The sequence below is a fragment of the Spermophilus citellus genome (assembly GCF_964194105.1).
Source record: "Spermophilus citellus genome assembly, chromosome: 1".
In the NCBI taxonomy this organism is placed as follows: Eukaryota; Metazoa; Chordata; class Mammalia; order Rodentia; family Sciuridae; genus Spermophilus; species Spermophilus citellus.
The window spans coordinates 93,393,292-93,417,479 of NC_138182.1; the positions used below are offsets into that span (position 1 = coordinate 93,393,292).

The 24,188-nt window shown below is 42.2% G+C and overlaps 1 protein-coding gene across 1 annotated transcript in view; it reads left to right on the forward strand.

The window, feature by feature from the left end:
• Positions 1-24,188, forward strand: part of LOC308640838 (spermatogenesis-associated protein 13-like) — a 154,532-nt gene that overhangs the window by 110,613 nt on the left and 19,731 nt on the right.

Sequence of the window (24,188 nt, forward strand, 5' to 3'; positions counted from 1 at the left end):
ATTTAGGGCCAGCCAGGAGGTCAGGTAGGTAAACCATATCCTTAAAGCACAACTGAAAAAACTAAGGAATCTTGTACCCAGATTGCTTTGTTAGTGTCTCTGGTTTTATTGCTGTACTTTAAAGAAGCCAGAAATGGGAATCATAACTGAAGCATTGTGGATGTGGATTATACAAGAAAGATGTAGAATTTGTTTCAGACAACCATACACTAAGAGTCCCTCTCCTTATCATGACAAAATGAATAATCGCATCTTTACATGTTTTAAGTTAAGATGTTTATGGCATAAATACTTCAATTGTTTTTTCTGGCCTTTTGATATTTAGGCAGGTCCCCTGAGCTCCAGGTGCTTTCCACCTCAAAGCTGTAGGTCCCTGAGGCTACGGCAAAGTGAAGGTGAGGGGGAAGGGCTCAAAGGCTACTAGAAGTAGAAGGAGCCTGGGGCAACCAGGAACCACTGAAGTGTTTTAAGTGGAGTGAGATGGTTAGATTTGCATTTTAGAGAGATGATTGGATAGATTGTGGAGCTAGTGGGAGGAGTCTGTTTCTTAATCTTGTGGCTACAGATACCTGAACCAGAAAATGAGTGTAATACTGGAGAAATGAAGAACTTGGAGGTCAAGCAAACTGTCTGGATGTTTTGGGCAAAGGAAAAGGAGGCTGTGCTGTCACCATGCCTGGGTGACACCAGAAGAGCACATGGTTGGGGAGCTGTTTCCTATTCAGGTGGGTGGAGTAGGAGCCAGTTTTCAGTTCAGTTGTCATCACCTTGGATTATAAGGTCTGATGAGGGGGAGGGAGACCCAGGCTGGAGGTATAACCACATGGGAGTCATGGGGGTGGGGAAGGGTGAGCAATGAGAAGAGGCTCTTTGGGGCAGTACTGAGGATCAAGAACATTTGGGAAACAGTAAAAGGAGAAGCTCAAAAAGGTGATAGAAAAAGTAGCCAGAGAAGTAAGTAGAGTCCCAGATATACTAGGAAGCCGGGGGCTTTGAGTGGGAGTTAGGCAAATGCATAACTAAGTGTCAAAGGCAGCCAAGACTCAGTGGGTTATGCCTGTCCTTTCATCTACTCGGAAGGCTGAGGCAAGAGGAAGACATAAGCCAAGAGCTCCCAGGCCATATAGTGATAACTCAGCAAAAAAACAAACAAACAAACAAACAAAAAACCCATCACCTGAGTAAAAAATACCCTTGGGATTCAGGGTGAGGAGGAGTCTGCCTGGTGACCTTGATTAAAAGTTTGAGATCAGCACCAAGGTGGGACCAGAACAAAGTAGAAGGCTATGGGAGGGGTCAAGGCTTTAAGATGGAAGTATTTTATCTACTTAGCTTAATCTGTGTTGATGGTTTTCTGACTTTATGGCTGAAAATATCCCATATTGCTAAGGATTAATTAAAAATAATTTGTTTCTGCCCTATCTGAAAGCTCATTAAAATGAATGTGCCAATTCTTATCAAATGGTTTTGATGGAAATAGCAATGTTACCTTTATATCAGAAAGTTCCCTTCGTTGATTTAAAATTATTTAATATACCAACATTGAAGAAGTTAGAGGGATTATTAAAAATACTGAGTGCTTATATCATTTCAATTCTCTACCACTGAGCTACATTTCCAGTCCTTTTTTATTATTTATTTGTTTGTTTGTTTGGTACTGGGGATTGAACCTAGGGGTACTGTCCCCCAGTGAGTTAGACCACTGTTCATTTTATTTTTTCATTTTGAGAATGTGGCTTGCTAAATTGATGAGGCTGACCTCTAACTTGAAATCCTCCTGCCTCAGTCTCCAGAGTTGCTGGGATTACAGGCATGTGCCACCATGCCTGGCTTCATTTTTTTTTTTTTTAAATGAAAGTGAACCATAAGAATTACCAAAGCATATTTTTTTGAAAAATCTTATAGTAAAGTTAAGAAATTTATTAAAACTCTGTGTTTGGCACTGGGGTTGTGGTTCAGTAATAGAGTGCTTGCCTAGCATGTGTGAGGCACTGGGTTCAATTCTCAACACCACATAAAAGCATAAATAAATAAAGATTCAAAAAAAGTGTCCCTGCATCCTCTTCTCCTCCTCTGCCTTAGTTTTTTGGTGTTCATTGTTTTAAAAATTCCTATTTATATTTTAGGGCTGGAGTTGTGGCTTAGTGGTAGAGCACTAGCCTAGCATGTGTGAGGCACTGGGTTCGATTCTCAGTACCACATATAAATAAAATAAAGGTACATTGACAACTAAAAAAAAAAATTTAAATTCCTATTTATATTTTGTTAGATATAACAGATTTACACATTGATAGTTCGGTTAGAAACAGATCGTAGCATACTTATATTTTTCCTTAGGAGGACCACCCGAATAAGGCACTAAAAATTCTGGATACAGAGAATTAATGAATCACTAAAGGGTGGGGGGGGGTCTCAATAGTTATCCTGGCTGAATATTGTTGTAATTATTTTTGTGAAAATTAATTTTATTAACATAACTTTGGGTTAGAAAGCCAGAGCTGAATTTTAATTTTCTGTTGACTAGGTGTCGAACCCTGGGCAATTTAGTTAGCTACAGTCTTTTTTTTTATGTACAATGCAGTGATATTTAATATAGTTATAACATTATGCAGCCATCCCCATTATGTAATTTTAGACCCTTTTCATAAAACCCAAAGGAAGCTTACTACCCAGTTTTTCTTTCTTCCCAGCCTTTGGTAACTACTGATCAGCTACAGAATCTTTAGTGCAATGGAGAATTTTTTTTTTTTTTGGTACTAGGGATTGAACTCAGGGGTTCTCTACCAATGAGCTACATCCCCAGTCCTTTTTAATTTTTTTATAAGTTGCCCAGGCTGGCCTTGAACTTGTGATCTTCCTGCCTCAGCTGGGATTAAGGCCTGTACCATTGGACCCAGCTGCAATGGGAGAAATCAATTAATATTACCTACCCCACAGATGTAGAAGAATGATCTGGTTCACAGAAAGTATGTAGTAAATAAATATTAGTAGCTAATCAGGAAAGCATTAATTTGTGCAGGGACATGGGTAGTGATGAGCAGTGAACTGTTTCTATCCAGAGTTCTAGTTATTTATTTAACCACCCTAACTAATGGCTTAACCCTAGATAAGTCATGTAATCTAACAAATAAAGCCCTAGAGGGCTAGGGGGCTAGGAGACTATCAGGAACAATGTTCTCTCTAATTATTATACCATATATTGGTTAATAAATTTGTTAAACAAATTTACAATATATACCCTCATATTATTAAAGGGGAAAAAATTTAACCAAATCTTTTCCATTGATTTTCTTGACCTCAAATTGCAGTCATTGTCCAGTGTTTTCAGAGACTCCAGTAAACATTTTGTTACAAGTATGGGAAGAAGAAGAAACCACAACAGGTGTTGAGGTGCACTTATTTGGGTGTGCACATGCACGTATGTTGTGCCTTTGTGATAATTGTGAGCACACCATTTAAGCTTTCTGTTTGATCTCCATTTCTTAGATCATCACTTTATGTTTTGTTTATTTAAATCACTTTTCAAAATTTTTCTTTCAGTAATGAATCAGAGAAAATATCAAATTAGGTCTTACTTGCTGAGCACCTGTTTTGGGTGATAACAGAGATCTTGGAAAGCTGGTTGGAGTGTTGGTGACCCAGGGTTTTGATTGTTAGGTGTGAATGTCATGTGTCTTGCCCAGTTCCTTCTTCCTTTCCATTTCCACTTTATATGTTCATGCCAAGGAACATTGGGTGTTGGTTGTATTTATCTCTAAAACAAGTTGGATTCGTTTACTTATCTTTAGACAAGTACTTGCAGTAAGTATTTTCCTGACTGCTAAGATGGTACACAGCAAAGTCACTGTCTTTTGAGCCTGCTGAGAGATAGCATAGATTCCACAGAGTCCAAGGCATTTAGAAATTATGAAAGGCTTCTGTGTGCAGGAACAAGGATTACAAGCAGGGACATCAGTGCCTGAAACTATATTGCCTGCAAGTCTTGGAGATTACATTAGCTCCAATAGCAGTTCTCTTCACTGGTATTTCATGTTTTATCATTGCCTATAATCAGGGTTTTTTTTTTTTTTTTAAAGAACATAGTGTTCCAGTTCTTGCTCAGAAAAACATGATAAAGTATTTAACATTTTCCCTGCAAACTCATGAGATTTCATTTAAAACCTTCTCCATTTTAAAAATTGAATTTGTTCAAATCTTCCTGAACTATTGAAGAATGAACCTTCTTCCAAATATCATGTGTCTCCTTACCGAGTTTCAGACAGTGGATTTTAAAAGGAGAGGAAGGAATGATAAACATAAGAAGAGGGAGAGTTAAGCGCTCTGGACACCTGGCAAACAACTTCCAAGTATCAGTAGTCTGTCTATTACTGGCTTGTTGCAAGAAGTCTGAGGCTTGAAGGTAGTGGGTAACCTTCCCTAGCTCAGCTAAGTGCAGCTGAATAGTAGATAGTGGGGCTGGCATCCTAACCAGGTGCAACAGTTAAGAGAACAAAGAAGACTACAGAAAAGCAGAGATATATTTATTAGACCTTGAAGGATGAAACCTGCACACAGAGGACAGGAAAGTGCTGGCCTTTAGTGAAGAAAGTGCCTTGTCTTCTAAAGGACAGTTATGATTTATTTGTTTCTGCATTAATTCAGGTTCTAGTCAGTGCCCAGGTACAGAATGTCTTGTTTGGAGCAGTTTTTGGAGCGCATAGGCTATGGGTGGGGGTAATGATGGGAGGGTTCATTTAAGCCACCGAGAGCAGATTTTCCACAGTCTTATGTATTCAAGTCCACATGACACTAGGATGAACAGCTGTAGCTTTGAAGGCACAAAGGCACTTTTCCTTTATCATTGCTTTCGATGCATACTGGATGCTTTTCACAGTTTGTTCTTCTGACTCCGGCTTCGTTCTTCTGTGCTGTAAGTGATTGAACCCTTTCCTTCTGTGGCGAAGAGCCTGTGCCAGTCAGCCTGCCATCACCATCCAGAGCAGTCGGTGTGCTGAAACAGTGGCTACTGTTAATTCAGAGCATGCTAGAAAATGGTATGCTGTACATGGCATTAAATGTCTTTTAGATTTCCTTGGAAACTGGCATAACCGACCAGAAGATTAATAATACAATGTCTGTTTTTAATCCATTCAGAACTAAGGAATCACTCTGGGTACTCAATTATTTATGCTAATGGATAAGGGAATATTGGTCTGAATATCTGATAGCAAATGTTGCAAATTATTTCCTGTTAAGGACATCTGCCATCCCAGCTTTAGAAATAACAATCCATTTTAGCTGTGGGAGATGGCTAATGAGTGTCCATAGATCTTGGTTATGTTCCTCTTGGTTTTGGGTAGCCATTGCTGGTGTGGGAATTGGCACCATTGGTGAGTCCAGCCAGTGATAACCAGAGGTAGGGGTTTCTTGTTCCTCGACTGAGGTGATAGCTGTCCTTGAGCAGTGTTGTGCTCAAAAATAGCATTGCTCTGCCCTCCGGGGCCTCCTACTCTCAGCACCTGCCCGGTGGCTCTTGGGAATAAAAGCATGTTAAAACCCAGGGGAAACAAAGTTCCTAGGATATTCCTCCATTCTGGATATCTCTATGACATTAACATTGGGAAATTACTGCTTTGGGGAAAAAGCAGCAGTTGGGAAACTTTGGTTGCTAAGTAGGTATGCAGTGCTAATTCTACACATCATCAGAAGGTGTGCATGTAAGAAGATCTGTACCATATTATACTTAAGATACCAGAAATTCAGCTTTAATGACTACCTACTCAATCTCAGGAAATAATCCTGGAGGGGTAGAAAGGTGGACTGCTTTGAATTTGAGGTATTACTACTAACTTGCCTCTCCAATAGCCTTTCTTTTGAATATACATGTAAATACATATGGGTCTTAGGCCCACTTTCTCTAAAGTAATTTAAATTCCTGCTTCTTTTTTTTTTTTTTTTTTTTTTTTTCCAGTGGGGATGGTGGTCATTGTGATGGTAGTGGTGATGTTGGTGCTACTGGGAATTGAACTCAGGGGCATTCTACAACTGAGCTACATCCCCAACCTTTCTTCCCGCCTCTTCATTTTTATTTTGAGGCAGGATCTTGCTAATTGGCCTAAGCTAGCCTTGAACATACCATCCTCTGCCTTCCAAATTGCTAGATTACAGGTGTGCATCAACACACCAACCTTAAATTCCTATATTTATAGAACAAAATGATCAGAACATTCCATGTGTTTTCAACATTTACTTTATTCTGATTGCTACATATTTGATATTAATATATAATTTGGCTCTCTTCACTTCTGGGATTGACTCTCTGCTTACTTCTTGTGTTGCCAGTAATAAGTGTTTCTAACTGCCCAGTCCCAATAATATATTGTAATGATCTCTTGCCCAAAGGAATTTGGGAGGGGAGCGGGATTTTATGACTTCTTCCTTAAGTTGTTTTTGTTTTTGTTGGTGCAAGGCATTGAACCCAGGGACACTTTACCACTGAGCTACATCCCCAGCCCTTTTTGTTTTCTATTGACAGGGTCTTACTATGTTGCTGAGGCTAGCCTTGAACTTGCAATCCTTCTGCCTCAGCCTCTTGCCTCACTCACTATAATTGCAGGCATGCACCACCACTCCTGGCTGCAGAAGGTTTTTGTTGTAGTATTTTTATTGATTTGGCAAATATAGGCTGTAATCAGTGAACTTTTTTTTTTTTTAACTAGAGGTCAAACTTACTTATTCTATTATACTCTTTTCTTTTTAGTAGTAGCTTCTTCCAAAAATAGATTGCTAGGTGAACATCCTTAGAGAAGATACCACATTTCAGTTCAGCATTTGTTTATGTATCAGTTTTTTCTTCTTTTTTATCTTTATTTCATTTGGAATGCCCCATAAAGTAAGTTTATTTTAGTGAGTACCTCGGTTCTAAGGTCCTGAATTCTCAGGGCTCCTAATCTAGTACCCTGACCCCATCTCTGGACTTAGAAAAAAATCTCTGAGAAACAGAAGCTGTCCTGTACCAGACGTTTGTGGAAAGTGAAAGTGCAAACAGACAGAACAAAGGTCCTGTGGCAACGGAGCTTTTTCTTTTTGAAAACCAGCAATTTAAAAAAAAAAAAAAGAAAACCAGCAATTTTAAGAAAATGAAAGTGCTGTGGAATTTATTTGCCTTTGTTAGAATGGATGCCCATAAGAGTGAACTCCCACTTCTCGCTGCTTTGCTTCTCAGTGTTGTGAATTTTATCTCTTCACTTGACTAAAACCATGCCTTACTCCTTCCTTTCATAGTTTTCTTTAGTTTCTGAATCAATAAAAAGAAGCACACTGGTATTCAGGATTTTGCCTCATAGCAGGGTTTCTCAAGGAATGTTGCACAAGAACAGTGGACAACACACAACAGAAAGTTGCCCAGAACAACAGCTCTCACAGCTGAGTGTGCATTGGCACAACCAGGAATCTTGTAGAAAGGCAGATTCTCAGTCCACAGAGCTGGGCCCAGCAATCTTCATGTCTGGCCCGCTCCCAGGTCTTGTGAACACCGCTGGACTACAGGTCCCTGGGTGAGGCTATAGACACTCTCTTTGGAGTAGTAATGTGTTATGGTAAAAAGAAAACTCTGACCAAATAAGGTTGGGAAGCTCTATGTTAATCAAGATTACACAACTGGCCAGCTGGACTTCTTATGCCTGTTATTACTGATGAAACTTGTGGGGTGTCCAAGGAGTAGATAAAGCATACAGTAGGTTTCAAACTTTTCATGGATCATCTTAGGCAGCTAGCATTCCACAAGGTAGACTAGGAAACTTTACATGACATTCATCTGCTATTAAAAAAAGGTATCTTTTGAGTCTATAATTCAATAAAGCACCATATTTATTTAGAATAAACGTATCCCTGTTGTATGAACTATTAATCATTTTAAATATTTGACTCTTAAGTTATCTTTTAAAAATACTTGTGAAGGGCCTGGGGATGTGACTTTGTGGTAGAGTACTTGCCTGGCATGGTGGGGCCCTGGGTTCAATCTCCAGCACCGAAAACAAATGTGAAGGAAAAACTTGAAACTGATTTAGTTGCTTGTTATTCACAGTATTGTTTCACTTTTATTGTGGGTGTGTCTGCTTGTTTTTTTAATAGAGGAAAAAAAATGTATTTCTCCCAGTGCTGGAGGCTGGAAGTTCAATGTCAGGTAGCCAGCACCTAGTTCTTCTCACTTCGTTATACATGGCAAGAGGGGGAGTGCATCTCCTATGGGGTTTTGAAATTATGAGTTCCCCAGAAAACTTTACTTAGCTGGATTCAAGCATGGGATAGAACATTTAAATAGAAACAACCATAAATATTTGAAGATTAGAAGAGCCTTTAACACAGTAATACAGTCAACACTGGTATTATAATTGTGTAGCTTTGCATTCTGAGTTTGTGCATGATTTTTTATTTTGTTGTATTTTTTGTGGTGCTGGGATTGGAACCCAGGGCCTTGCACATGCTAGGCAAGTGCTCTTCCACTGAGCCACACCTTTAGTCCCTGGTGCTGTGATTTCTATGAGAGCTGGCATGTTAGTAGGGACCTCAGTGTTTTTCTGTGCGACAGTAGCAGCACAACAGCTAAGATTTACTAATTCCCCATGCTGTTCTGAAAATAGTGTATTCTAACAATCTAATGAGGATTATTGGTACTCCAGTCCCTCTTCCCCTGTTCCCCCTACAGATGAGGAGACCGAGATGCCTAGTGGAAATGTTCCCTCATTTAGCTGTGGTCCACCAGGTAGTCATGATGCAACAGGTTTTTGAACATAGGCTCACCACTGTAAAGCAAGTGTTTTACTAATTGGCACTATGGCTTTTTAAACCCACATTTATGACCTTGTGATCACTACTTTGCGTATATTATCTCATTGTTCATAAAGTTAAAAAGGCAGTGGCTTCCTGTCATGAAGAAATTGAAGGAAGCATACTGTTTGTTAACAGTGTCACAATGTAAAAGAAGAACCTTGCTCATTGGGACAATTTGGGAAATACAGAAAAGTACAGAGGAGATAAAAATAACCCATAATGTTATCTAGAGAGAACCTCCTTTAAAACACATTTTTTCATTAGAGAGGAAAAATATTTTGTTTTAAAAAATTCTTTAACTGCACTTTATAGCACCTCAACCTGTTTGTTTTGTTGTTTTGTTGCAGTGCTGGGGAGCCAACAGAGTGCCTGACTTATGTTAGGCAGGTACCCTAGCACTGAGCGCTATCCCCAGGCTAGAGGATATATATTCTACATAGTAACATATACATATTACTTGCACAGAGTAGGGTATACATGTACTTATTTACTTGTGCATCTTTCAAATAAGAAATCCCTCTTTTAAAGTGGTTTTATAAATTTGCAGTTAGCATAATACAGTATCATAACTCAAATTTTTGTCATACCATGGTGTGAAATCCTAACTCAATTTTTGAACCAAGCGACCTCTGTGCTTTTCTCTGGTGAAATAAAAGCCTCTGGAAAAGCTCTGTGAAAGCCTAACTCAGGTTTGGAGATTACAGTTAAAAGCAGCAAACACATTTCTACCACAGTCACCAAGGCTTTCCACTGCCCCTGACAGGCTGTAAGTGTGCTGGGGTTTGGTGTGTGTAGGTTTTGCTTTCGTTTAGAATTTCTTCCCTACAGTCCTCGCGTTGTGATGTCGCTGGAGCAGCTAGCCCTGGGTCACACAGAGTGAGCTGTCAGTTTCTGGGCAGACTCTGGCCAGGAATCCACAGGGCGTCGGGGAAGCAGTGCATAGCGGTTCTACAGTTCCCAAACTGCCAGCCTGCCTATCTTCCCCAACACTGATTTCTGCCACACCCTTGACCTGCCCTGAATGTTGCTGTTTTTCAGTCGCAAGGATGGTAGCTAGAGGGGAAATAGCAAGATTTTGGAGTCTGGAAAGCCTTCACATGGGTATGTGTAAGGGAATGGATCCTTCTGTCCAGGAGACTCTGCTGTCTCGACTCTCTCCAAGTTGCAGTTTGTGCACTCTCCCTTTCCCTCCCTCTCCCTCTCCCTCTCCTTCTCTCTCTCTCTCTCTCTCTCTTTCTCTCTCTCTCTGTGTGTGTGTGTGTGTGTGTTCTGGTCAGGTGTGAATGTGTACAATAAAGCTGATTCCTCCCAGGAAAGGGTCCTGAGGGGAGGTTTCATTGCAGACATAGTCCATCAAAGAGATTGACTTTGTTCATGGCACAGTACTTAGAATGAAAGAGAAAATAGTAAGAGTTAAGCATGGTCTTTTTTTTCCTGTAAGAGCCGTGGGGTCTGGTCTTGGCTACTGGTACTGTTATTGATTGCTACTTATTCATTTCATGAAATTTCCTTTATTTAAGAGGTTATAAATACATAAAATGTTCCTTTATTTAAAAATTTTCTTTATTTAAGAGGTTGAAATACATAAAAATGTTCCTGGCTAAATTTAGGAGTGAGATTGGAGGTTGTGAATTGATTTGGGGAGAATACTGTTTCAAAATTGATATTGTCTAGTCTTCGGTTATTTCACCGTCTCATCACACCCTTTTTTGTATTTTTAATTTCTTTATTACACTCACCCTAACTTCTTAGTTTTTCTAAGTATTGACTACTGGACTAGTCCCTATTTGAATGCAAAAGAAATATTATGCTAAGAAGTTATAAAGTATAATCCATGTATTCTTAAAAGAATCTGTGTATTCTCTTACTTGCTTAAATTAAAAAAAAAATACTACACAAAAAGAATTTTCTCTGGCTGCTGTAACAGATACAGTAGATTTAAAAACAGATCTTGTTTCTGTTTTTGCCTTAAATAGACGCCAGTAGCTTGCACTGAAATGAATGAGAATCGTAGGTGACAGCTTGAAGGCAGCCTTAGGCCTTGTCAGAGCAATTCTGTTTGGAGTTTGTGCTTTCTTCCTTGTTTTGATTGGTTTCTCTGCTGGCCTGGAGAAGACAAGGATGTGGTTATGGCTTCTGTCTCTGGCTGATTGTCAGAATCAGACTGGTGTTCCATTGCACTAACCCAAATTTAGAAAAAGGAAAAAGAGTTGCCCCCAGATTTCTATATTGAGAACACAAACCCTACCTTCACAGTGGCCTTGCTGGTCACTCAAGTGGCAGGGCTCAGTAATGCCAGCATCCCACACAGTACCCACTGAGTAAGGCCAGGATGAAAGGAGGGGGTGAGCGGGTGTCCTACTCTGGGAGTTGTTGCAAGGGAGGGATGGTGGCCTCCCTCTGACCTGCAGCATTCCTCCAGGCCTGGGAGATGATCCGGAGCTGCTTCCTCCCACATTCATGTAGAGACCCAGGAGACGCCTGACTCAGCCTCTCAGGGGAATGCTCTGTGTTGCTAAAGACTCATAGCATGCCAGAAGCTTTCCTTGGAAAGCTTGTCCTTTGGAAATGGATTTTGGGGACCTGTTCCCCTCCCCATCATACCCTTACGGAATTGGGAGAAAGCTGCTCCTGCGCCAGAGCACCCCTTTCACCCTGGGCTCAGCTTCAGTGGACTGGCCCTGGCTGTAAAGGGCTGGCAGCTGTCTCCTAGGCCTCCCTGCTGGGAAAGGCCAGCTATGGAGTTGTCTTCACTTTCCCTCTCCGAAAGTTCCCTTGAGCAGTGTGTTCCTAAGACAGGTCTGTTATACTACATGCACATGTATGGTAAAATGACAAGTGCTATGTGAATTGACTGTAAATGATAAACTAGTATAAGATAAGGAATGAAGCTCACCCATGGTGGGTTTGCTTTCACTTGAAAAAGCTTGTGAATGTTTGTGAGGCCCTTTGGGATACTTTGGTGATCCTTAGGGGGATGTCCAGTGAGAATAGACAGGGAGCCCTTCCCATTGATGTGAGTTAAGTGAGGCCAGAGGCGAGGCAGACTCCCCAGGATTGTTTTGGAGCATACACATCTAGTCTGAATCCAGCCTTACCACTGGGAGTAGTTAACCTCTTTGAGCCACAGTTTCCTCCTCAATAAACGAACAGTAATAATCCAGAATGCTGTGAGGCTCACAGATGATTTATGTCAGGCTGAGTATGATGCCTGGAATACACTATAGCTCACTCGGGGGATGCAGTGGAACTGGCTGGAATCTTTCTGGGTTCCTTCCACCAGTGAGAGGCAACTGTGGGAGCTGTAAGGGGCAGTGAGACACTGGCTGTGAGTGAAAGAAAAGAGGAGGCTTCTAGCACAGATCCTCAGGTGCCAGAGAGGATGGACAAAAAAAGCCATCATCAATGCCAGAAACCCAAGGAAGGACAGCAACTAGCTGAAAAGAGGAAACAGAAACCTAGGGACCAGCCAAAAGTGAAACCTGAGGGCTTAGTGGGGTTTGGCAGCCCACACTTGTAATCCCAGCAACTAGGGAAGCTGAGGCAGGAGGGATCACAGGTTCAAGGACAGTCTGGGTGACTTAGACCCTGTCACAACATAAATAAAAAACTGAAAAGAGCTAGGGATGTAGCTCGATGGTGGAGCACTTGCCTACCAGGTGTGAGCCCCTGGGATTCAATCTCCAGCACTGCATTTAAAGAGAAAAAAAAAAAAAAAACCTGAGGGCTCAAAACAAGATGCAGAGAAACCCCAAACTTGAATCCTAGGTCTGAATAGGAAACAGGATGGAGATCAACCTAGAGCAGGAGGAAGCAGAGCTGCTAGGCTGGTGGTGTGTGGGGTGGGTGGGTGGGGGTCCCAGAGGTGCTGGCTGCCCAGTCTCCTGGTGCAGACCTACCCTGGCAAGTCCCGTGAGACCCATTTTACAGATGAGCACGGTCAGGCTCTTTCAAAAAGTGATCTAGAGCATATGTGAGGCAATTTTAAGGATAAGGGTAAGTTTAAGGGTAAGTTTTTTTAAGGGTAAGTTTTCATTTTAAATTGGGGGGGGAATTTATTTACTGGTAGTTTACTTAAAGACTTTTATACCCATTTTCAGAGGTTTGCTACAAATTTAGTTTAGTCATAATATAACTGGCTTCTGTCTGCTCTGGGCAGCCAAAGTCAAACATGGCCCCAAGTGGTATGCTGATGTAAAGCTGTATATATTGGGAGAACCATCTTATTTTTTGCAGTACAGGGGAGTGAACTCAGGGGCTCTTTTCCTCTGAGCTACATCATTTTTATTTTTTATTTTGAGACAGGGTCTCACTAAATTACCCAGGCTTGCCTTGAACTTGCAATCCTCCTGCCTCAGCCTCCCGAGTAGCTTGAATTATAGACATGTGCCACCATGTCTATAATGGCTGGGAGACTATCTTTAAACAATCCTTAGACTTTATGAGAGGTATCAGTGAGGGCACTTATGTTCATTGCTGGGGCCCTTTTTTATTATCATTCAATATTTCTAAAGATTGAAAAATACTATTTATGGAGAATGGTTTAAAAGTCTACATTGGGCTTAAAAGTGACTTAGGTGACAGTGATATTTTACATTCTAGAGTGTGAAAGATATTTCATGCTGTAATTCATTCAGCTAGCACTGACTAGTAAGCATGTTCCTCATCCTTGAGAAAGTCAAGGGAACAGCTATAAGCTAACTTAAGTGTAAGAACTTGTACATACACATGGTAAGTATTTTGAAAGAAGTAAAGCTGATGTGTTTCTAGAACATTGAAGACAGATTGTTACTGTAGGGGATCAGGGAATAATGTGAGAAAAGAACTGAAAAATCATGGAATTCATCACCAGGAACTGACAGACTTTTGAAGGATGATTCGGAAGTTGACAGGCTGTTTTGGGAGGGAGGTTGCTGCATGTGGAGAAGTCAGCAAAAAGATCTTTCTCTTTTTATTGGAACAGAGAATACTCTTTGGTACCAGATGGCTATAGCAGAGCTTTCTGTGCAATCAGAATCCATTTCTCTGCAACCTGTGGCTTCCTGCATGGATAGGCAGTGAAGGACATGCCTCTTGCACAATCCATTCTTGTTATGTAGTTTAAGTAAGGTCAGTCTGAAAGTCCATTGGTTCCCAAATTTGGCCAGGCATCAGAAAGAATCATTTCGGGGAGCTTTATGAAGACAGATTCTCAGCAAACACTCTCACCCACCCACCTTGATTCAGTGGTCCTGAGTAGGGCAGGACCACTGAACCAGAATGGGAGTGTTTGCTGAGAAAGCTTTTCTAAACATTCTCCATGTGATTGAGTACCCCAGGTGTCTGGGAACCATTAACGAGGAGTGGGTTGGGTGCCCTGGCAGCCAAGTGACATGCTTTGACACTGCTTGTTCCCTCTGTGTGCATCTCAGTGGTTTGAGGGTCACTTTCTGGGTTGAGGCATTCCACCCTTGGAGCAGCTCCCTGTGAAAGCCACTCAGGTCTGTGCACACAGCTGCCTGCCTCTGCCAGCCATTTCCGCTTTTGAGATGGGAAGTCCCGAATTGCTTATCTCAACCTTGAGGAAGTCAGTAGGAGTGATCAGCAGGAGGTTTTCTGAAGTACATGTTTTTAACAGATTGTTCAAAGCCTGGGAATGTCCCCAAAATAAGATGAGGGAAATCCCCTCTGAGAAGCCTGCTGGCTGGGAAAGGGTGCTGCTCATTAGCTACTATGCTGGTAATAGCTGGCCCATGGTGGAAGTATTGTCTTCAGACCAAGCCCTGCTGAAGCTGAAGTTTGGCATCTTAATTCTCACCTTCCGTCTGTTTAACAAAATGCTCCACATCTGCCTTCTCATCCCTCCTCCCTCTCTCAGCTAGCTATCCAGGGCAGGGACGGTTTCCTCTGTTACAAATGAGAAAACAGAGGTCAGAGAGGTCAAGGCCTTTCCCAAGGTGGCCACTCTGGGACTCAAATCCAGATCTTGGGATTTCCAGTCTAGTTCTTTTAAAATCCTGGCACTTAAGCGTGTAAAAAATAAGCCATATGGGAAAGAGACCTTTTGTTTGTCATGAGGACAAAGCTCCAACAGGTTGTGGGCAAATAGGAAGGTGTTGTAAAAAGCAGCACTGCATTGTTGGTGCCCTTTGGTGATTCCTGACCCCCAAGTTCATCTTGAATCAGTTGCCAGGTATGATCTTCTTATTTTTATTTATTGGTTTTGCAGTGTTAGGGATGCGACCCAGGGGTGCTCTGCCATTGAGCTCTATCATCAGCCTTTTTAAATTTGAGTTGCTAAGTTGCCCAAGCTGGCCTTGAACTTGGTGTTTTTCAGCCTCAGACTCCTGAGTTGCCAGGATTATAGGCACATGCCACCATGCCCAGCCAGGTGTAACCCTTTCACACATGTAAAACCTGAGTTCAGACAGAAGAATGTTATTTGTCTGAGGAGTGTAGGGGCTGCTTATTGTTGGCTTTTTTTTTTTTCTTATGTCTTCTTTAATTGTAGAAGTCCTACTGATGTAAGATATGGTACATCCTCTGTGGATACAACACTGTTCTGCATTCTTACTCCTGAGGCCAGCTCTGGACAGGACTGGAAATATAGACATGTGGACTCTGGGAGGTGGTGGTGGTGAGTTCTCCTCAGGTGGCAGCTGTAGCCTGAAAAGCTGGTCAGTTCATCCAGGAAGTAAACAGACTTGGAGCATAGAGGAGACCTTTGAGGCCAAACCTCAAGATGCTGCCATGTAAGGGGCAGGGCTAGGAAAGGGGCACATGGTGCCTTGGGATGAAGGTGGCTCAAGTAAGGTGCTCAGGAGACTTGGGAGGATGGCATTTCCAGGAGTGATGGCTGCCAGTGATTGTTAAATGGGAGTGTTCACTCACTCACAACGTGTTTGGAATTGGCGGTACTCTGTGGAAAAAACTCATTCTAGCCAGAGGTATGTGCTGACGTCAGTATGGAGAGCTTTAGAAGATAAAGGGGGCTCTTCCTGCTTGGCTGAAGCTTTAAGAAATGCTGTGCAAGGAGAACTCTGGCTGCTGTCATGTTGATGACAGCTGGAAGTTTAGGCTTTTAAAGGTGATTTCAGTTTGGAGCAGAGTTGGCTCCGTATTTACAGTAGCATTTTTAAAAAATGGCTTTTCCATACTTATTTTCTCCAACAAAACAGTAGAGTTATCATTGAGAATGCAGAGAAACTACATCCCATGCTCTGCTGGTAGGAATGGGAACTGATGCAGCCACAATGGAAAACAGGATACAGCCTCCTCAAAAAACTAACACTACAAAATCACCCTGTGCTTCAAATTTTTTTCTTTCTGGGTGTATAACTGAAACAATTCAAAGTAGAGTCCCCAAAAGAAATTTGCACACCCACCTTAATGGCAGCATTATTCATTTTAGTAGAGGTGAAAGCAATCCAAATGTCTATCCACAAGTAAGAAGATAAGCTGAATGGGGTGTATACATAAAAATGGAATATCATGCTACCATTAAAAAGGAAATTCTGGGGCAGGGGCTCAGCGGTAACACACTTGCCTGGCATATGCGAGTCACTGGGTTCAATTCTCAGCACCACGTATAAATAAATAAAGGTCTATCAACAACTAAAGAATTTTTTTTTAAAAAATTCTGACACATGCTACAACATAAATGAACCTTGAGGACATTTTGCTCAGTGAAACAAAGGGACATACTGTATGTGATTCCACTCATAGGAAGTATCTAAAGTAGTCAAAATCAAAGGGAAAGAAAGTTGAAAAGTGGTTGCCCAGGAGTGGGGGCAGGAAGAGAGGAAGTTGTGCTTGATGGGTATGGAGTTTTGGTTTTGCAAGATGAAAAAGTTCTAGAGAGCTGTTGCACAACAGTGTGAACACACTTAGCACTTCTGAACTGTATCATTAAAAGGGGGGGGTGGGTGTTTGTTTTATCATAATAATTTCCCCTGGTTTCACTGAAAAACATTGATTGATTGATCGATACATACATACATATTGAGGATAGAACCCAGGGGCATTTTACCACTGAGCTACATCCCTTAGCTTTTTAAAATTTTTTTATTTTGAGACAGGGTCTCGCTAAGTTGCTAAGGCTGGCCTTGAACTCATCGGCCTCCTGAGTTGCTAGGATTACAGGTGTGCATCACTGTACCAGCTTTTGAGAACTTATAATTGTTCTACATCACACACAATTCCCCTGAATAAAGGGTTCCCATTACTAAGTTTCATCTTAGCTGAGGGTTTTGAAGTCCTTTGCAGTTGGTAAGGAAGTGACCCTGAAGAGGATGGAGACAGCAGCAGCCCAGGCCTGTAGGTCTGGGTCATTTAAAGAGGTCTGTCCCTCACCAAGAGGTGGGTGTGGGTGTTGGCACCCAGTGGGCACACATAGGGTTTTCATTTAAACTGCAGGTTGGTGTTTCTCCATCAGCAATTTGTAGTTCAGTTTAAAACAAAAACAAACAAAAAAATGACCACTTATTGTAAGTGTTTGCCACACAGAAGCTCCTTTAAGTAGAATGGAATCAGATTACAGGAAGGCCTTGGAATACCTCGGAATAGTGTCATGGAATACTTTCATAGTGCAATAGATAATTACTGTGTAATTTCTTGTGAAATCATGAAACCACTATTTTAAGTTTACCTTGGAAGTATTGTATAGCTTGTCTCAGGGAGGGAGACAGGAGCCCCAAACACTAGCTGGAGAGTTTTCTAGTGCGATGAACACTGGTGAGAGTCGGGGAGACCTGCGTTTCCATCCTGGCTCCGATCCGGCACTTGTGTAGCTCAGTTTAATAACTTAACTTCTTGGAACCTCAGTTTCTTCATGGGCAATTTGTAGTTCAGTTGGAAAACACTTATCGAATGCTTTCTGTATGTCAAGTATTATGATAGAATCTAAAAATAGATTCTGTCCTCCCCTGAAAGGAAGTCACTGTCTTTAAAGGGAAACAAAGATAAGGACAGTGAGCACACATGCAGCATTATGATACAGCACTAATCCCCTCCAATCTAGACACATACTGAAAAGTCCAGCTCTGTAAAACACATCTAAATTATAGGATAAAAACACAAGAATCGTTAGCTTAGAAGGAACTTAAAATCAAGAATATAGTTAAGGTCATGAAGGGGAGAGGATTAAAACAGAAAACTGGATCAGGTCATTGAGAGTCAGTAATTATGACTATTCTCCAGAAGGGTGTAAAGTACTAAAGTTTTAGGGCAAGGGGGTTTAATATCTGCCTAGTAGTTTTTGTCTGGTTACCAACAGCAGAGGGCCTACAAGGGAGGTAGTACTGCTGGTGGGTAAAAGTGAGAGGCCCGATGCACACAGCTGGATGTATTGGGACTTCAGTTTACTTGTGTGTAATTGGGTACCAGTTACAGTACCAACCACATAGCATTGCCAGGAGGATTATATGAGCTGATACACCCTAGAAGGCTTAAATTGGTACCTGGCACATCAAGCACCACATTAAAGAATGTCTGGTGCTTCTGTACTGTTTTTTACTTTGCAAAGTGCATTTAAACATCATCATTTCATTTGAGGCTTACAACAAATCAGTAACAATTACTGTTGAGAATTTACAATCAGCCCTGAGAGATGGGTATTTATTATTCACCATTCAGTGGATAAAACGACACAGAAAGTCCAAAAACTCACACTCAAATAAATAAATAAAAACTTTGCGGCACTGTCATTTGAAGGCAGGTCATCTGACCCCCAAACCATGCTTTTAAATCACTATCCCATATAGCCAGGCATTACTTAATGACTAGGGCACATTCTGAGAAATGCATTGTTATACGATTCTATGATTGTGAACCTCCTATAGTGTTCCTACTAAGACAGAATAATATAGCCTAGGATACACCTGAGCTTTTGCTCCTAGGCTATAAACCCATACAGTGTGTTCCTGTAGTGAATACTGTAGGCATTTGTAACCATGAACCAATTTTATATCTAAACTTAAGAAAGGTACAGGAAAAAACATGGAGAATTTTTCTACCGCATTTTAATCTTTGAAAAAAAAAATTGTAGTTGTAGATGAACAACATGTCTTTGTTTATTTATTTTTTGTTATTATTTTTTTGCTACCAAGGATTGAACTCATTGCTCTTGGCCACTGAGCCACATCCCCAGCCCTATTTTATATTTTATTTCAAGACAGGGTTTCACTGAGTCACTTAGCGCCTTGCTTTCACTGAAGCTGGCTTTGAACTCAGAGATCCTCCTGCCTCAGCCTCCTACACTGCTGGGATTACAGACATGTGTAATCGCGCCTGGCTGCGTTTTGTTTATTTTTATATGGTACTAAGGATCGAACCCAGTGCCTCACACGTGCTAGGCAAGCACTCTGCAATTGAGCTGTAGCCCTAGCCCCTCCATTTTAATATTATGGTACCTCTGAAATGTAATTATGTAGTTGACTGAAATGGCATGGCCATTTCCTCCCATCTGTCTAGTATTTATTGGGCACATAGGTGTGCCAGAGAGTTGTCTAGTTACTAGGATTGCAAATAATGATAGATCAGACTAGTTATTACATTGGTAACTTTTATTCAAGCCAGACAATAAAATGTAGTAGATGGTGATGACTGCTACAGAGGGAAATAAACTGGGGAGGATGATATAGTTTTAAATGGGATGGTCCAGAAGTGCTTGCTGGGAGGGGTGCTGGGTGCAGAGGCAGCAAGCCCTGGGCAGAGGGCAGCACCTGTTTTGTTTGTAGTCAGGATACCAATCAGGGCCAGAGCAGAGTGGGAGGGGTAGGAGGCACAATGTGTGCCTAGGGAGGGCCTTAGGACTTTGGCTCTCTCCTCTGTGACTGGTTTTGAGCAAAATAATACCATGAGACTGAAGAATGATGTAGCTCCATTATTCTGGCCACTTTGGAGAGAATCCTCTGTTGGGGCAGCCACAGGGGGGCCAGAGACGGGCAGCTAGATTGAGTGAGCCCCAGCCATGTACCCCAGGCCTGGGTGGTGGGAGACCTGTGAAAGGTGGCCAGGTTCTGGCTACCATAGCTACCATAGGAGTCAACGGCAGACTTAGTTTGCTGGTGAGTCACATGTGGGATGTGAAGGGCACCAGGAGGAGAATGACCTGTGAATATACAAAACATGTAAACCTGCTCAACTGCAGCTAGATGGGAAAAACTAAAGTTGAAAGAGGTCAAGTGACTTGCTCCAAGGGCATTTATCTAGAAAGGCAGTGAAGCCAGGATGTTTATAAGTTATTTTATTTTGAATTAACAAGTAAAAATTGTACAATCCTACATAGGATACAGTATGATGTATAGGTGCATTCATTGTGTTATGTCCAAATGAGGCAGTTAGAGTATTCATTACTTCTAGCATTTATTATTCCTTTGTTGCATCCAGGGATTTTTTATTCTATCCTTTCCCTTTTGCACACTGCCTGTCTCCCACCCCAGGCCCCTGCCCTGCCTCTCCCAGACAGCAAGGTGCAGTGACTACCTTTAATGTCTGAAATGTTATTATGCTAATGTTCTGAGTCACCAGATCTATGTGTTCTTGCACCTCCTTTCCACAGTGCTCAGTAGATACTCCTCCATGGTGTGGAAACCACTGCTAAAAATCTTTCTCATGACCCACCTCGTTCTCCTGTGTTTATGGTAGCAGCTCAGAGGTTTCAGTGTTCCAGGTCCATGTCTCTCTCCAGAGGGTTCCATTCTCATATCTCCTGTAAAGTTGAACACTTCTTCAATGGGTTCTCCTTCTCATTAGACTTGTTTAAATTGTGGATTGTGCACGATCATTACTTTTACTGATTTTCACAACAACAGTCAGATTAGATGGTAGGACCCTCCCTGGGCAGATATTGTTTGGTGGTTCTTTGAGGGAGAAAGTGCAATTATCAGGGCTCTGCTCTGGGTGGGAGACCCAGACAGACACCTCTATTTTTACTGAGCTGCTGCTACTCTTCCTCTTCTTCCTCCCCCCCCCCACTCTCTCTTTCTTCCTCCCTCCCTTCCTTCCTTCCTTTCTTTCGTTCTTTCTTTTTTTTTTTTTTTTTTTTTTTGCTCAACTGCAGCTGAAATGTGATAAGGAAAAATGCTGTTGGTTCCAGGCAGTGCCAGATCACTGTTGGCCGACATCTGAAGATTCCTGCGGCTTTGGGCCTCTTACAAACCTTGGTTTTGTATATATTGTGCTCAGCCTGGAGCACTAGAACATAAAGGTAGTCACTGGACCCTTCTGTCTGGGAAGCTGCCAGGATTGGAGGAGGCTTTTAGCTTTAGTGCTATCTCTTTTTTAGTCTAAGACATACTTGTGCGTGGAAAAAAATTATACTTGCTTCCCAAAACTTTCTTCCCCTAGCCTCCTAAAACACATACCCAGGAAAGTGCACTAGTCAAGGTAACCTCCAGTTTTTTTTTTTTTTTTAACTTTTTTTTTAACACAATGCCTTTATTTTTATGTGGTGCTGAGGATCAAACCCGGGTCCCGCCCGTGCTAGGCAAGCGCTCTACCCCTGAGCCACAATCCCAGCCCAAGATAACCTCCAGTTCTGACCTCAGGGGAGAAAGCAGAAGTTACACATTTACAAAGGAGCCCGTCCCTATGCTTGGTACAGGCTTGAGTATGTTTCTCTCACCCACACACACACCCAGAATCAGACTGCAGAACCACCACCAGCCCTACACTCCCTGGGGTGAGAAGTTCCAATAAGAAAGAGGGGGTGGGGAGAATGGAAGGTGGGTCCTATTAGGTGGTGTCATTCCTTGCCACTTACTGGTTCAAGAGACAGACACAGAGTGGGTTCCCTGCCTTTGTCCTCCCCCCACTTCTACTGGAGTTCCACTGACCCTGCTGTGCCCCTGACCGTGCTGTCCTCTTTCCCTTGGTGAAGCAGGGAGAAGCGAGGGTCCAGCTAAGGCTCTGGAGAGCTTCCCATTTTTGTGCTCAGATCCAGGAACATACCTTTCTCTGCAGCCCCATGTCTGAGGCATTCCCTTTCAGTTTCACTCCCCAGTCCCTGGGTAAGATTAGGGATGGGAACAGGAGTGGGGGGTTGAGGTGGGGAAAAGATGCTAGGCACCATGCACCTGCCTAGAACCCCAACTTGGTCCCTACCGAGAGCTGGAACTGGGCCAGTAGCATCATCAGTTCATCCAGGGTTCACTGACTTTTCTGTATTCAGTGCACCAGCCTAGGCAGTTACACTCCAGGGGCACAGGTGTGCAGACCCGTGGGTACAGCTGGCTCACCCTAGGCTCACTATAGGACTCTGGAAAGGAGGTGACTGCAGCTATGTTGTGGGATTTCCAGGTGGCAGGGGCACCCTGCAGTGGGAAAAGCAGTTAAAAAGCATGGGCTCATCAGTAGACGTGTCTGGGTAGAGTGCCCCTAACACTGTGTTCAAAGCTTGGGCACACAGGACAGGGGCAACCAGTGGGAAAGTAGCTGGAGCAGAGTGTGAAAGGAGTGGCTAGGGTCAGGCTGGGAAAGGCCCAAGCTGGCCAAGTAACCACTCAGTCACGGCTCTGTCTACCCACCATCTGCTTTGTGAGCATGGTGCCTCTGCTTTTCCAGCTTGAATTCTTTATCATAATCTTTATCCTATCTGTATTTGGAGAGGAAAATCTAAGAATCCAGCACATGAAATACAGTTCGTGTGGTTAATTTTCAGAGTGTTTATAACCCCCATTGTTGCAAACTCCTTCAGTAATTTTTCCTATTTTTAGTGTAAGAATTTGAGGCTTTGCTTAAAAATCCATTACTCTCTACCACACAGCCAAAGTGTTGAGGGAAGGAGAGGACTGAGGCAGGTAGGATGCAGGGAGGAGGTCCTGGGATGGTCCAAGGCTACATGTGGGTCTGCAAAGCTCCTGGGATGTATCCATCCGGCTGTGATGGGCTGGGAATAGAAAATGCACCTTGGATTTAGCAGCATATAAAAAGTTAAAAAAAAAAAAAAAGTTCTTCAGTATAGAAAAGAGGCTTGTTCACAGAGAGTAAAGTAGTAGAAATGTAGATTTGCAAGTCCAAAGTCAAGCAGAGCACAGCCGTGCTCTGATCTGTCTAGCCCTTCCTCCTTCCTTCTGCACTGGTTTTCTTCCTCTGGTATTCCTTTTTTAAATCCTCGTAGGAGCTTGGGATTTTCTGAAATCACGTTGACTTCATCCTCTTTCTCTCTCCAAGCTTGAGCTTAACCTCTCCATCATCCTGGGACTTCAGTCCCCACAGTCCTTTCCCCAGTCCTTCACCTTGTTGCTACTGGCTCCTTCTAATCTCATTTCTCCCAGCTGGTTTCTCTGGCTTCATTCTCCTCCCCCTCCGCCAATCCTTCCTTCACATTATAGCAAAGTTGTTATTTAGCCCAGCCCTTGTCACCTTCAGTACGATCACCACAATAACACTCTTGCCAAGCCCCAGCTGCTCATCAAGGATGCTAGGAGCTTGACACATGTTCTGTCACTACATTCTTCAAAAAGAAGTGTGTGAAACTCAGAGAGATGAGTTGCTCAGGTCCAGGACCATGCCTGTAGAGGGTTAGGGCTTGAAATTAGCCCACACCTCAGCAAAACTAGTATCTCCTCTCTCTACAACATCAGCAGACCTCTACTCAAAAGCTGTCACTCCCTGGCTCAACCCTAAGAAAAGCCCCCATGGCTGGCTTTAGTCCTTGAGAGCCTCCACAGTGAGCCCCTCTCACCCTGCCCCCTCACTTTTCAGTCTCATCTGTCATTCCATGCATGAGTGAATACCATGGGGGATAATTTCCAAGACCCCCAGTGGATCCCTGAAATCACGGGTAGTACCAAACTATGTTTTCTCCTTATATATGCATACCTATGAGAAAGTTTAATTTATAAATTAGGCATCATAAGAGATCAACAATAATGACAAATAATAAAATAGAACCATTGTATATTGTAATATTATAAAACATGAATTGTTTTTCTGGAATTTTTCATTTAATATTTTTGGACTGTGGTTGACCATAACCTGGGAAAATGGAACTGCAGATAATAGGAGAACTTCTATACTACTGTCTGTGTAGCATGTGCTTCAGATTCCACTCTTTTGCTCTCAGTCAAAAGCCATCTGAGTATCATGAATAGATAGCCACTGCTTCTGTTTTTCTGTTTTATTACCTTCTTCCTGAAACTCTACCCTAGCTTACCAGAGTAATGTCCCTGGCCTGCTAAAGTCAAGGACTATCCTTTGCTTAATTTTTTTGTCCCCCAGCACCTGCTACTCATCCCATTACAGAAAATAGTGATGGAGACATCCCTCAGCTTGTACAGAAGGTCCAAGGCTATCAATCTCAAAGAAGAAACATCTCCATTCAGTGACAGATGATTAGTTAGCATTGGTGAGAGAAAGCCTTTGTCCCAATATAGAAAATCTTAATAGCAAGGTAA